The 13,700-nt window shown below is 42.4% G+C and overlaps 1 long non-coding RNA gene across 1 annotated transcript; it reads right to left on the bottom strand.

Moving 5' to 3' along the window:
* Positions 1 to 351: 351 nt before the first annotated feature.
* LOC148155923 (uncharacterized) lies at positions 352 to 1,816 on the bottom strand. Its single transcript, XR_015764798.1, has 3 exons — positions 1,703 to 1,816; positions 1,452 to 1,602; positions 352 to 466 (listed from the first exon to the last, which is right to left on the bottom strand). It is a non-coding gene; the product is annotated as an uncharacterized LOC148155923 (long non-coding RNA).
* Positions 1,817 to 13,700: the final 11,884 nt, after the last annotated feature.

Here is a 13,700-nt window from a genome sequence, read left to right as displayed (position 1 = left end):
TTAATTGTTTTAAACTATAAGAATGTGTTGAGTTCTGCTCCTGGACAAGGGCTTTTACAGGCACCATCCACCGACTACAATGTTTAAAATAAAAAAATATTCAGCAAAAAAAGAGAAAATTATACATTGTTGTGCTCACATGACCCAGGTTAGTTTAGTTAGATATTTGAAAAAAAAATATATTGTGTATATTTTATTCAAATTTCATGCTTTATCCATAGGACCTGTTTTGTCCCTATTCTCAAGAATCACTGTATATATATATCCTCCTGAGACCCAGCAATGCATTTTTGTCCTCTGTGGAGTACATAGGTTTTTTGTTCATAACTCTGAAACTATACATGCCACTGTGTTAAATCCTGTTGGTCCTTAGAGAGGACATCCTGGGCTTTCCAATGATATGACATGTGTGGGGGTGGGGCTTTTCTGGAATTTTCTTTCTGATTCTTCACAATGGCTGCCATCCCTGTGAGCACATTTTATCGAAAGAAGAAAGGTAAGTATATTATTTTCTAATTATGAGCTTTGTGAGTTTAATATTCAGATTGCTTCTAGTAAATGAACATCTAAGGAATAGTTAGGTGGATTTTCAGAGCAGTTTAATTATTTGTTGGGATAAAACATAACCTGTTTATGTGTGTCCTCCATAGAGGACATCAGGATTTGCTTTTTATTTTTTTAACCTGTTTTAATAGAAATCAGCTCACTGACTGAGGCAGAGAAAATCCTAAACAGGATTATTGATGGAGACTCAGACATAGATTTGTCAGATGAGGAGGACCAAGAGGGACAGATTGACGGTGATTTTGAGGTCGGGAGTTCAGAGGATGAGGCATCAAGTGAGGAAGAGGAGAGTGAAGTTGAGGATGCACGGGCCCGTCGCCCACTTTGGACCAAAACTAACACGTAGGCTTCTGAGACAAGAGTAGATAAGCTTAGACAGATAAGAGTATTTTTTTGGATGAACTATCACTTTTAGAGGACATAATTATTTAATGTATTTGTCTGTCTCTTAAGATTCCTGCCTGTGCTGGAAGACTCCGGAGAGGTTGTCTGTACTGCCCCAAACCGTGTAGACTGGCCACCATCAAAATACTTTGAGCAGTACATTGACAACAAAGTTTTTGAGGACATGTCCTTTTGCACAAACCAGAGACAGATTCAGGTGTCAGGCTCAAGTCTGAATACAACACCTGAGGAGATTAAGACCTGGTTTGGAGTCTCAGTGTACATGGCATGCCTTGGTTACCCAAAAATCAAAATGTATTGGGCCAAAAAAACAAGAGTGCCAATAGTTGCTGAGTCGATGACAAGGGATCGCTTTTTCAAGATCAGATGTTCTTTGAAAATCACTAATGATCTTGATGTAACTGAAGAAGAGAGGAAGCTCAATATGCTTTGGAGAGTCAGTCCACTTTTGAAGAAGGTGCAACAAGGTTGCCTAAACCTACCCAGGCCAGGAAATGTTTCCATTGATGAACAAATGATTCCCTTTACTGGTCGATGTCCAGTCCGTCAATTCGTTCCTGGCAAGCCAAATCCAACCGGATTGAAGGTGTTTGTTCTCGCTACTCCAACTGGAATTGTATTGGATTTTGAAGTCTACCAAGGAAAAAACACCTTTGTCGGCAGAGACACAGGACTTGGAATAGGAGCAAATGCAGTTCTTCGGTTGACTGAGTCCATTCCCAGGGGAACTCACCTGTACTTTGACAGGTATAAACGTCAATTGTGGTGCTGTTGATGATGATTCTCTGTAAACAAATGACACTTATTTTTTATTTTTTGTGTTTGTGTCTGTCTGTCTAGGTATTTCACCTCAATAAAACTACTGGATAAATTGCTAGAAATGGGTCTGCCTGCAAGTGGAACATTGATGAAAAATAGACTCCCAAAGGATTGTAACATTACATCTGATAAAGAGTTGTTGAAACAAGGAAGAGGCTCCTCTGTAATGGTGACAAGGAAACATCCTGAGCTGGCTGTGACAAAATGGGTTGACAATAAACCTGTACTCATGGCATCAACAGTGCATGGAATAGAGCCCCAGGATACCCGGACCAGATGGTCACTGAAAGACAAAAGGCATGTTCAAGTGTCCAGACCTGCAGTGGTGGCAGAGTACAACACCAACATGGGTGGGGTTGATATGTGTGATAGAATGCTTAGTTTTTATAGAATGGCTAACCGCACAAGGAAGTGGACTGTACGCACAATCCTACACTTCTTCGATCTGGCTATCACCAACTCCTGGTTACAGTATAAGGAAGACAGCCAAGCTTTGGCACGACCTATGAAGAAAACTCTCCAATACCATGACTTCAAACTGCTCTTAGGTGAGGAACTGATTGCCCAGGGGCAGTCAGGCCAACCTAATCCAATTGAATCTGATGCGTCGAATGATGAGGAGTACGTTCCATCACAGAAGAGAAGGAGGCCCCAGCCAGATAAGGAAGTGAGAAAGTATGGAGCTGTCCATTTGCCACAGATGATGGACAATCCTAATAGTTCCAGGTGCAGAGCAGAAGGGTGCACTGGAAAAACCTACATAAAGTGCATCAAATGCAACATGTACCTCTGCATCTCAAAGAAGAAGAACTGCTTTATGGACTACCACAAACCAAAACAGAACTAACACACCTGATTAAACTACACTAATCAGCTTGCTTTTGATAAGCTGAATGAGGTCCCTGGAAATCTGAACCACTGGCTTGAATGGTGTAGCCATTTGAAATTTACAGCACTAAAGATTGTCAGAGTTCAGAGGTAAATGTATGCCTCGAAATGTGTTCATATTTGCCACAAGAGAGTCCCGATGTCCTCTCCAAAGGACATACTCTAAAAAATAAATAAAAACATGTTTTGAAATTTTTTCAATTGTAGTGATGTTTTTTCACACCAAAGAGTCATGTAGTGTAAAAAAAATTGAAATTCAAAAACTTTTTTTTCTCTGGGTCTCAGGAGGATATATATATATATATATATATATATATATATATATATATATATATATATATATATATATATATATATATATATATATATATATATATATATAAATCCCTTCTCACCCTCCGCAGGTGACCACCTGCGGAGGGTGGTCTTTCTCATCCTCTGAGCTCAGGTTCTTTACCAGAGGCCTGGGAGCTTGAGGGTTCCTCCAGTATCTTGGCTGTGCCTAGAACTGCACATTTCTGGACTGAGATGTCTGATGTTGTTCCTGGGATCTGTTTGAGCCACTGCTCCAGTTTGGGGGTGACTGCCCCGAGGGCCCCGATGACCACAGGCACCACTGTGGTCTTCACCTTCCAGGCCTTCTCGAGTTTCTCTCTGAGGCCCTGGTATTTCTCCAGTTTTTCGTGCTCCTTTTTCCTGATGTTGTAGTCACTTGCTATTGCTACATCCACCACAACGGCTTTCTTCTGTTGTTTATCCACCACCACAATGTCCGGTTGGTTTGCCATTACCATCTTGTCTGTCTGGATCTGGAAGTCCCACAGGATCTGAGCTCGGTCATTCTCCACCACCTTTGGGGGTGTTCCCCACTTTGATCTCGGGGCTTCCAGTCCATATTCTGCACAGATGTTTCTGTACACTATGCCCGCCACTTGGTTATGTCGTTCCATGTACGCTTTCCCTGCCAGCATCTTGCACCCTGCTGTTATGTGCTGGACTGTCTCAGAGGCCTCCTTGCACAACCTACACCTTGGGTCTTGTCTGGTGTGGTAGATCTGAGCCTCTATTGCTCTGGTGTTTAGGGCCTGTTCCTTTGCAGCCAGGATGAAGGCCTCTGTGCTGTCCTTGAGTCCAGCTTTTTCCAGCAGTTATTTGTTGGTTGTACATCCCATGTAGGGGCTTGTCCTCCCATGATGGTGCCTCCATCATCTCGTCCTCTGTTCCCCATTGTCTGAAACATTCGCTGAGTACATCATCTGTTGAGGCCTTGCCCTTGATGTATTTATGGATCTTGGATGTTTCATCCTGGACAGTGGTTCTCACACTCACTAGTCCTCTGCATCCTTCCTCACAGCTCATGTACAGTCTCAGGGTGCTGGATTTGGGTGGAACCCTCCATGCATGGTTAGTAGCTTCTGAGCCTTAACATCTGTTTATCTCCTCCTTTGTCCAACTAATTATTCTTGCAGAGTGGAGAAGAAGGTAACTGGAAAAACCACTATCAGATACAACCCAGTTAGGTTCTTTGCTGTTTGAGGCACAGTCTGGATTTTCCATGTTAACTGAACCACAAATTGTTGAAGGCCTTGTCCTAGAATAAGTGGAAAGGAAATCTATTTCTTAGAAGAAAAGTTAAAGGAACATGGTACAAAAAATATACAAAAACTGTTTACTGTTTTGTGCCAGACTAAATTATGGAAGTGCTGAGGGTGGGCAGAAAGTATCAGAGGCTGCTGAATCTGGGGATGAGAATGGAAGGACGAAGGAGCTGACTGGGAGGGAAGAACACAAGGGCTCTATTTGAACAGCTGCACTGCTCCTCTTCAAGTCATACTTCACTACTCTCTTCAGCAGGTTTCTTCCTGTAACCAACTTATTTCAACATGCACATTTTTGCCTATTTAAAATTGACATCTGCACAGTGACAAAGATGAGGAGAAAATAATAAAGATCATACATTGAATATTATTGCAGATAAGTGACTCAGAACAGTTTGTTTTGGAAAGTCCGAAAAGTAATTATATTAGCAAACATGTACAACAAAATAATCAACTGATCTGTGTCTTTATCATTATGTTTGAAAATATCTTGTTTTATTTGAGTTCAGAACTACAACCTCAAGGTTCTCCTTTGCTGAGTGTTGCTGACAGTGCTGGAAGGCTGTGTTGATCTGAGACTGTAGTTTTTAAACAAACCATAGGAGAGAAGGTCACCCCCCTAGCGAAAAAAAATACTTTAGTATATTTCAAATATACTTACATTTGTGTAAGTACATTTTAAGTATACTAAGTATACTAAGTATATTTAAAATACTATGTACTAAGTATATATACTTTGTATATATAAATATATAAATATATACAAAGTATACTAAAAGTATGCTTGTACCAATTTTGACATTATAACTTTAAACACACTTAAATATAATTGTACCAGAATACACTTTTAAGAAATATATTAAATAAAAGTATACTTTAAGTGAACAAAATATATATTTGCCCAAGTGTAAATATACACTTGCTCAAGGGTATATTTAAAAAATATTTTAAATGTCTTTAAAATACCTGTCAAAGATATTTTAAAATATATGCTCAAAATAGAATTTTTTAAAATTCACTTAATGCTTGCTTTAAATTATTAATTTCAGTGTGTTTTAAATTACATCTCAGTGTATATTTTAGGCTAATAAAGTATGCCTTTTTAGGGGCCTTAATCTTTTGCTATTTTTGTTAAAATGGCAAAGAATAAAAAAAAAATCCTTATAATGGAACTTGATGTAATGTTGTTCAACAAAGTAAATAATGTGTTCATATATATGATATATAAATATCAAATCCAGTTTAATGACAGAGGTGCTACAACAAAAACAATACTTGTCCTTAACACTAAACAGCAGGTATCTTCAGTTTTACATCTCTCCGATTTACATCCTACATTTTCAGATGTATGATCTGTTAGTGATCATTCAGGGGTGAAAGTAATTTAAATTTTTAAATTTTTGGGGTACTATGACAAAAAAAAAAAAGAAATATTGGCTTCAAGGGTGGTTTTCCACAGCCCCATCGAGTTTGCAATGAAGGCTCTTAGAGAGCCTTGAATCTAATTGAATCTAATAATTGAATCATTAGAGTCAATGATTCATTCAATGATCCAGGTGTGCATCATCATATCTATTGGCCGATAGCTGGAGACTGAACAATTCATTCAGTTCAGTCATTGTTCAGTCCTCCTCTCTCTTGTGTATCTCTTTCAGGTATGATATACTTCTTAGGTACCGATCTTTTCATTGCACCCTTGTGAGCCAACCCTCTGACAGTTGGCTCACTTCCCTCCTTGTTATCTTGATGGTGGTGTTGTTGCCATGGTGCCAACTACACTCAGCCGCTGTAGTTGGCATCGGGGTTGTCTGGTGTTCATTCGGGCCATGATTCTCTCTCTCAGGTCAGCTGCTGCCTTGTTCAGCTTTGATGGTTCGTTCATTACTGGGGCTACATACCCAGTCTCTGGGCGGGTAGTTGTAGTTAACTCCCCCCTGTCCTGACATCCAGGCTCCTCCCCCTTGCCGTAGCATTTGTGTTGTACCTCGTCAATCTCAAGTTGTGATAGCAGTTGCCGTTTGCGGATGTTGGTTTAGCAGTCATTGTAGACTGGGAATGTCGAACTAACCATTTTTCCCCTCATTCTTTGCATGTAGCCCCTCTGACTAGGGTTACTTGAGTAGTAGCATTCCAACAGATCCAGGTTTTCACCTCTCGCCCATTTCCGTCTTGTTCCAGTAGCCCATTTGTCATCAAGGTGCTCTGGTTCCCCAGCACCTGACGCAGACCTTGTTTGGCCAGGCGACGTCTGAGCCGGCATGTTATGCATATCACTGTCTCTCATGGAGCTATATAGGTAGCCTAAGGACCCACACTGGATAGCTCAATTTCACTGTTGTAACTTTTTGCCCCAGCCTAGATTCGAACCCGGGTCTCCCGGGTGGAAGACTGGTGACTTACCTATTGAGCTATACAGTCAGGGATGTCATTCGGACTACAGAAGTGTGGCCGGATGGTTACAAAGAGAGGGAAGGTCGTCCGCACAGAAGGGGTCTCACTCCCAGAAGGAACAATAGCAGACAAAGAGCACAGTTACAAGTACCTGGGAATACCACAAGCAAATGGCAACCTCGATGAGGTCACAAGGAAAGGAGCCACAGCCAAATACCTCCAACGAATAAGGCAAGTCCTGAGAAGCCAGCTAAATGGCAAGAACAAGATCCGTGCAATAAACAGCTATGCCTTACCAGTAATCAGATACCCTGCCGGAATAATTAGCTGGCCAATGGAAGAGATAAAGGCCACGGATGTTAAGACTCGGAAGCTACTAACCATGCATGGAGGGTTCCACCCCAAATCCAGCACCCTGAGACTGTACACAAGCCGTAAGGAAGGAGGCAGAGGACTAGTAAGTGTGAGAGCCACTGTCCAGGATGAAACATCCAAGATCCATAAATACATCATGGACAAAGCCTCAACGGACAATGTGCTCAGCGAATGTCTCAGACAATGGGGAACAGAAGACGAGGTGCTGGAGGCACCATCATGGGAGGACAAGCCCCTACATGGGATGTACCACCGACAAATAACTGAAGTGGCTGATATCAGGAAATCCTACCAATGGCTGGAAAAAGCTGGACTCAAGGACAGCACAGAGGCCCTCATCCTGGCTGCACAGGAACAGGCCCTAAACACCAGAGCAATAGAGGCTCAGATCTACCACACCAGACAAGATCCAAGGTGACCCAAGGTGTAGGTTGTGCAAGGAGGCCTCTGAGGCAGAGCACCAGTTGCAGCTGCCTCCGGTCCCCGCACCGAGGCAGCACCAGTCCCAGCTGCCTCCGGTTCCAGCGCCGAGGCAGCATTTGTTTCAGCCCCCAGAGCTTCCTGCGTCCGCTCCAGAGCTTCCTGCGTCCGCTGCATGTGAGCAGCCGTCCGTTCCAGAGCTTCCTGCATCCGCTGCATGTGAGCAGCCGTCCGTTCCAGAGTTTCCTCCGTCAGCTGCATGTGAGCGGCCGTCCGCTCCAGAGTTTCCTCCGTCAGCTGCATGTGAGCAGCCGCCCGTTCCCGAGTTTCCTCCGTCAGCTGCATGTGAGCAGCCACCCGCTCCCGAGTTTCCTGTGGCTCCGCCCCCCGAGTTTGCTGACAGTCCTCCCGAGTTTCCTGTGGCTCCGCCCCCCGAGTTTGCTGACACTCCTCCCGAGTTTCCTGTGGCTCCGCCCTCCGAGTTTGCTGACACTCCTCCCGAGTTTCCTGTGGCTCCGCCCCCCGAGTTTGCTGACACTCCTCCCGAGTTACCTGTGGCTCCACCCCCCGAGTTTGCGGACGCTCCCCCAGAGACTACAGCCGGCCTTCCTGCCGGCCCTCCAGAGACTCCTCGTCTGTGCTTCCTGCGTCGGCGGAGACCGCCGGACCTGCCTGCAGGATTTTGTTCCCTGCGCCGGCGTCGCCGCGCACCACGGCTCCTGCTCCGCCTCCGGCGTCGCCGCCCTCCACGTTTTTTCCAACCATTGAGTCCTCAAATTCTAGACTATATAATTGTGTTTAAACAAATTTAAAACTTACTGAAGTTGCATTTCATAAGATCTCCATATTTGCCTCCTGCATGTGTTTGCTTATTCCGTGCAGGGAATAAAAATCCAAACTTGATCCTTTATCTGGTGGCCACTTGTGCTGACTTGAGGTTGTTCTTTGATTTGATCAACTTTCTTTGCTCAAATATTTTCTAATTAATATATGTAATTGTTATTTATTGTAAGTGTTAAAAAATTGGCTGAATATTTTCTTAGCAAACAATAAATAACCATGTATTAAAATTATGTAAGAATAGTAGTAATTTAATGAACAGTGATAATCATTATGTGTTGATTTACTCCCCCCAAAAATACCTCTGCATCATTTTAAAAATTAAATCTCATCACAACACTAAATTAACAACCACAGTTTAAAAATAAATTAAAAGGAAATGTTAAAAATAAAAACTAATCTCACAGTAGTTGTCATTGAGATGAATTACCATCTGAATGGCAGATTAATGGGAGGATGTACAACTGACAACTGAAGTGGCTGATATCAGGAAAATCCTACCAATGGCTGGAAAAAGCTGGACTCAAGGACAGCACAGAGGCCCTCATCCTGGCTGCACAGGAACAGGCCCTAAACACCAGAGCAATAGAGGCTCAGATCTACCACACCAGACAAGACCCAAGGTGTAGGTTGTGCAAGGAGGCCCCTGAGACAGTCCAGCACATAACAGCAGGGTGCAAGATGCTGGCAGGGAAAGCGTACATGGAACGACATAACCAAGTGGCGGGCATAGTGTACAGAAACATCTGTGCAGAATATGGACTGGAAGCCCCGAGATCAAAGTGGGGAACAACCCCAAAGGTGGTGGAAAATGACCGAGCTAAGATCCTGTGGGACTTCCAGATCCAGACAGACAAACTGGTAATGGCGAACCAACCGGACATTGTGGTGGTGGATAAAGAACAGAGGAAAGCCGTTGTGGTGGATGTAGCAATACCAAGTGACCACAACATCAGGAAAAAGGAGCATGAGAAACTGGAGAAATACCAGGGCCTCAGAGAGGAACTGGAGAAGGCCTGGAAGGTGAAGACCACAGACCACTGTGGTCTTCACCTTCCAGGCCTTTTCCAGTGGCCTGTGGTCATCGGGGCCCTCGGGGCAGTCACCCCCAAACTGGAGCAGTGGCTAAAACATATCCCAGGAACAACATCAGACATCTCAGTCCAGAAATGTGCAGTTCAAAGCTACTGGAGGAACCCTCAAGCTCCCAGGCCTCTGGTAGAGGACCTGAGCTCAGAGGATGAAAGAGACCACCTGCGGAGGGTGAGAAGGGGATTTATATATATATATATATATATATATATATATATATATATATATATACTTACTGTTACAGCTTTCTGCAACTTAATATAACACTGAATGAATAATACAACTAAAAAGATGTTGGCAAGATAAATGTGATCAGTGATCAATGCAACTGTAATTAAATTTTTAGAATACCCATACATAAATATTTTAGGGTATTTTTCTGAACATCTGATGGAAAAAAAGTAAATTTTTGATAACTATCACACAATTTACTCACCTCACTCTGAACCCCTGAAACTGAATAAATTAGTCAGAGTGATTAATGTCTGCCTGCAAACATGCTGAAGTGGGTCCCCAGAGAATATCCTGGCCTTTCTCTGACTTCTTGAGCTTTGGCTGAGCAAACAGTGCAGCCCTACTCAATGAAGCTTGCTTTTATTTCCTTTGCCTCATTCACAATCATCTTTTGATTACTCCGACTAATTAAAACCCCAACAAGCTGCCACTCGACACCCCCACCATCCTAGCCAGCCTCTTCCATTAGATCATCCAGCTCCCTCAAGAGGGAGAACAAACAAGAGAACAGTGAAGGAACACACACAGTCTGTTTACGACTTCATCCTTTCTCCAGCCGTCTTATTTCTTTTAATCCTGTACTTCTTTATGCTTTTGTATGATGCTTGAGCAATGTGGAGACATGGGGTGCAAGGACAGGGGTCAAAGCTTCTCCAAAGAGGTGGCCCTAACATAGCATGATTGAAGTGAACACAACACCCCTTTATCGTGAATTTTGGAATAAGTCGCATGTCACTCTGAAAGCTGCCTCACACAAGATTTTAAAACAAATAACACAAATTGTCAACCACACTGGAACGCTGTCAAAGACCAAAGTCCTGCTGGCTGCCATAGAAACAGTAAAATCCATCCACCCAACCATCCATTGTCTATACCACTTGTCTCTACAGGAGGACTTCAGCAGTCATTGGTCGAAAGGGGAGGGAGGGAGGTGTACACCCTGGACAGACAGACTGCCAGATCAATACAGTACAATGTAAAATGTATTAATATCTTTTGATTTTGGTGTGACTCAGCATTGTCACACTGTATGTCTTTCTATATACACAAGGACATTGGTTGACTTCTGTCAACTCACACTTTAGTCCTGAACTTAACTCCTAACCCAATATCAGCATTTCTTCTTACGGGCCCCACAAGGAGCAGTCGGTCTCCACAGCGTAGTATGTGTTAGGAATATTGTTTTTACACTGTATCAAATTCAAGGCTGTACACACACGCTCAAGCGCACGCACATGTACAGTAAAATCAAAAGTATTAGATTTCCTGTGTTGGTGTTGTATGTTAAAAATACAGTGTTAATTCAACACTTGTTTAGTCTAATTCAACAACAGGAGTGTTAGTTTCCCTAAAGAGTTGGTGTTATTCCAGAGAGTTAAATTTAAGCAACTCTGTCTGGTGATGATTTTGAAATCAACACCAGACAGTTTTTTTTTTTACCAGACATAGTTGCTCCCACAATTGTAATGTATCTGTGATGTCATGTGTTTGTCCGAGGAGCTAGGACAGCAGTATAGAGTGTGTTTGGAGCTTATTGTAACAAAGTAAGTTCCATGTTAAGATTATCGTGTCTTTGATTGTTTTTTATGGATGCATTAATTTTCCATTTGCGCAAGAATATCGATTCATATACATAATTCGCTTAACTTGAGTTTATTTGTTTGGATATCACAGTATAGGTTTAGTACAGTGTTGCTAAAGTCCAGTCCTCGAGAGCTGCCATCCTGCATCTTTCGGATGTGTCCCTGGACCAACACACCTGAATCAAATGAGTGGCTCATTAGCAGGTCTGTTCAGACCTGATGCTGGTCTGTTGGAGTAAGGATGCATCTAAAAGTTGCAGGACGGTAACTCTCGAGGACTGGACTTGAGCAGCCTTGGTTTAATCTTGTTAGCAGCATTTTTGTTATGTATTTTGTAAACTTGTGTTAGGAGTTTTGTAGATTCAAGTGGTATCTCATGTTTTTTAAAGTGAATTTGGGAATTCTTGACTGCCAGTAGTGAGAGAATGGGGAAAACATGTGGCAAAGGTCGCCAGACTGGGAAGCAAACCTGCAACAGCCACATCGAGGACTAAGGCCTCCATATGTGGTTTGTGCTTAACCCCTGCACCACCACAGCACACCCTACCAGTAGTATTTTAAAATTCAGATTTCTATGTAGATCTGTATTTAACACTTTTGTCTTAAATTAACACATTCATAGTGTTAACTTTTGACATGATGACCTCAGCCTGATTATCATCAAAGTCCCTGGATGTTGGTTTTCGGACCTCTTTGTGGAGATTTTCTTTGATTCATTGGTCCCACAGATGCCTGTTCTATCTGGTTACCTGCACCTCCCTGTTAAAGCCTCGGTTCTTCTGCTCCACCCTGTCCACTGCTCTACAGGTCAAGCATACCCCTCTGTCTATGCATCACCAGCTTTCTCCCCTCTCCTCACAGAGCTGTGTTTGATCTCGTCCTGAGCAGCTACCAGCATTTGAAACTAATATTAAACTTGTTTTTTCCTTTGAGTACTCCTCTGTGTGGTTGAATTTCCAGGTCTCCACTGAGTGTCCTTACATTAAATAGTTTAGGAGCATCCTCCATTTAATCTGTTTCGTCTGTCTGTTCCTATCAGATAAAACACTTTAGGATCCCCCAGAATGAGATGGAGGATTTTACTGGGAAGAGGGATGTCTGGGGTTCCAGAAAATGGGCAATAGCAATATTCTGATTGGCCTGATCTCAGATAAGCGGAATACAATAGATTGATCAATGGATTCTATTACCTGAATATACTTAGCCATAAACCAGTATCAACTCTTGTAATCAGGGCCCACTGGCCTTCAAGTTCTAGATGTGTATAGTTGCCCAACTTCATCAACATGCCATTCAGTGCCTGTTAATCACCTATTCATTTAGGTCAGGAGCATCAGGGAAACACAAAACATGCAGGACAGTGGGTGCTGTGCTGTCCTGTGGAAAGGTAAACCCTCATCTAAAGTTATATTAACATTGTCACACAGAGTTTACTTCAGATAACAAAATATACTAAATACAAGTTTGATATTGTAATGATTGCATTGCTGGATGGTAAAACATGCAGCACAAATGTTGTTTTTTTTTTTTTTAAGGGCCTATATTTTGAGAAGGCTTTGCAAAATTTATACCTATTCAAAGAGAGTTGGTGAAACCTGACTGAAACTGTTCAAACTGTGTAGATGCTCACACTTAATTAGATACTATTTTAGGGGATGATTGTGGCAACATTGGTAGAAGTTCTGAAAACATTTGGTTGCCAGTTTGAGCCCTTGCTATCCAGTGTTATCTTTGGGCAATTGTTTTGTTATTGTCCTTATGAATGGGAATGTCTGAATGACTGTAGTGTGAAGCACTTTGGGATCCTGCAGACTTGATAAAGCGCTATGCCATTTACTATTTTCTAAACATTTTTTAGAAAAGATTAGACATTGATGTGTAACTTTAAGTCATCTTGATGAGGTTTTTTAAATAAAGGTTTAATTATAGCTAATGTGAATTATATTCACGCACATGCTATATGTAGCACAAGAAGCTACATATAGTCAGATGTTTTTCTCACTTTCTTCAGCTGTTTCATTTTGCTCTTTTTAGAAGTTTAGGTTGCCTCAAAGTGGAAGCAGCATAAATCACGTAAGTTAAAAAATGAAGGAAACTGTGAGAAGAGGACAACCCGGGTGTATGAAGCAAAACGTCTGAGGAGGCGATGAAACCCAATCTCCAAAGTTTTTATGAAAGCTTGTTTTTCTAGTGCTGGGCTCAGCCGTGGATCGGCTGTTGTATCCAAACAGAACAGGGCTTTAAGTAGCTCCTGCTGGTTTCTGTGTTGTTTTTCGGGGGTTGACTTTGCCCTCCCCTTCTCTTTACTTTGGCCCTCACTCCCAGGAGGCACAGGGTGTTCTGAGTCCCCAACAGCCTGCTCGGCCTGGGCCAAGGATTTACTCTTGTATCCTCACCTGCAGGGGCCTGTGCTTAGATTAATGCTCAACACACAAGGTCCTCGGGTTTCAAGTAAAATAAACCTTCTCGGTTTTACAATGACATATCCCAC

This window comes from Poecilia mexicana, unplaced genomic scaffold, assembly GCF_051168715.1.
Source record: "Poecilia mexicana isolate PSO_F unplaced genomic scaffold, ASM5116871v1 scaffold_12, whole genome shotgun sequence".
Classification (NCBI taxonomy): domain Eukaryota; kingdom Metazoa; phylum Chordata; class Actinopteri; order Cyprinodontiformes; family Poeciliidae; genus Poecilia; species Poecilia mexicana.
The sequence above is the reverse complement of the archived record's forward strand: the minus strand, read 5'-3'. Positions and strand labels throughout refer to the sequence as shown.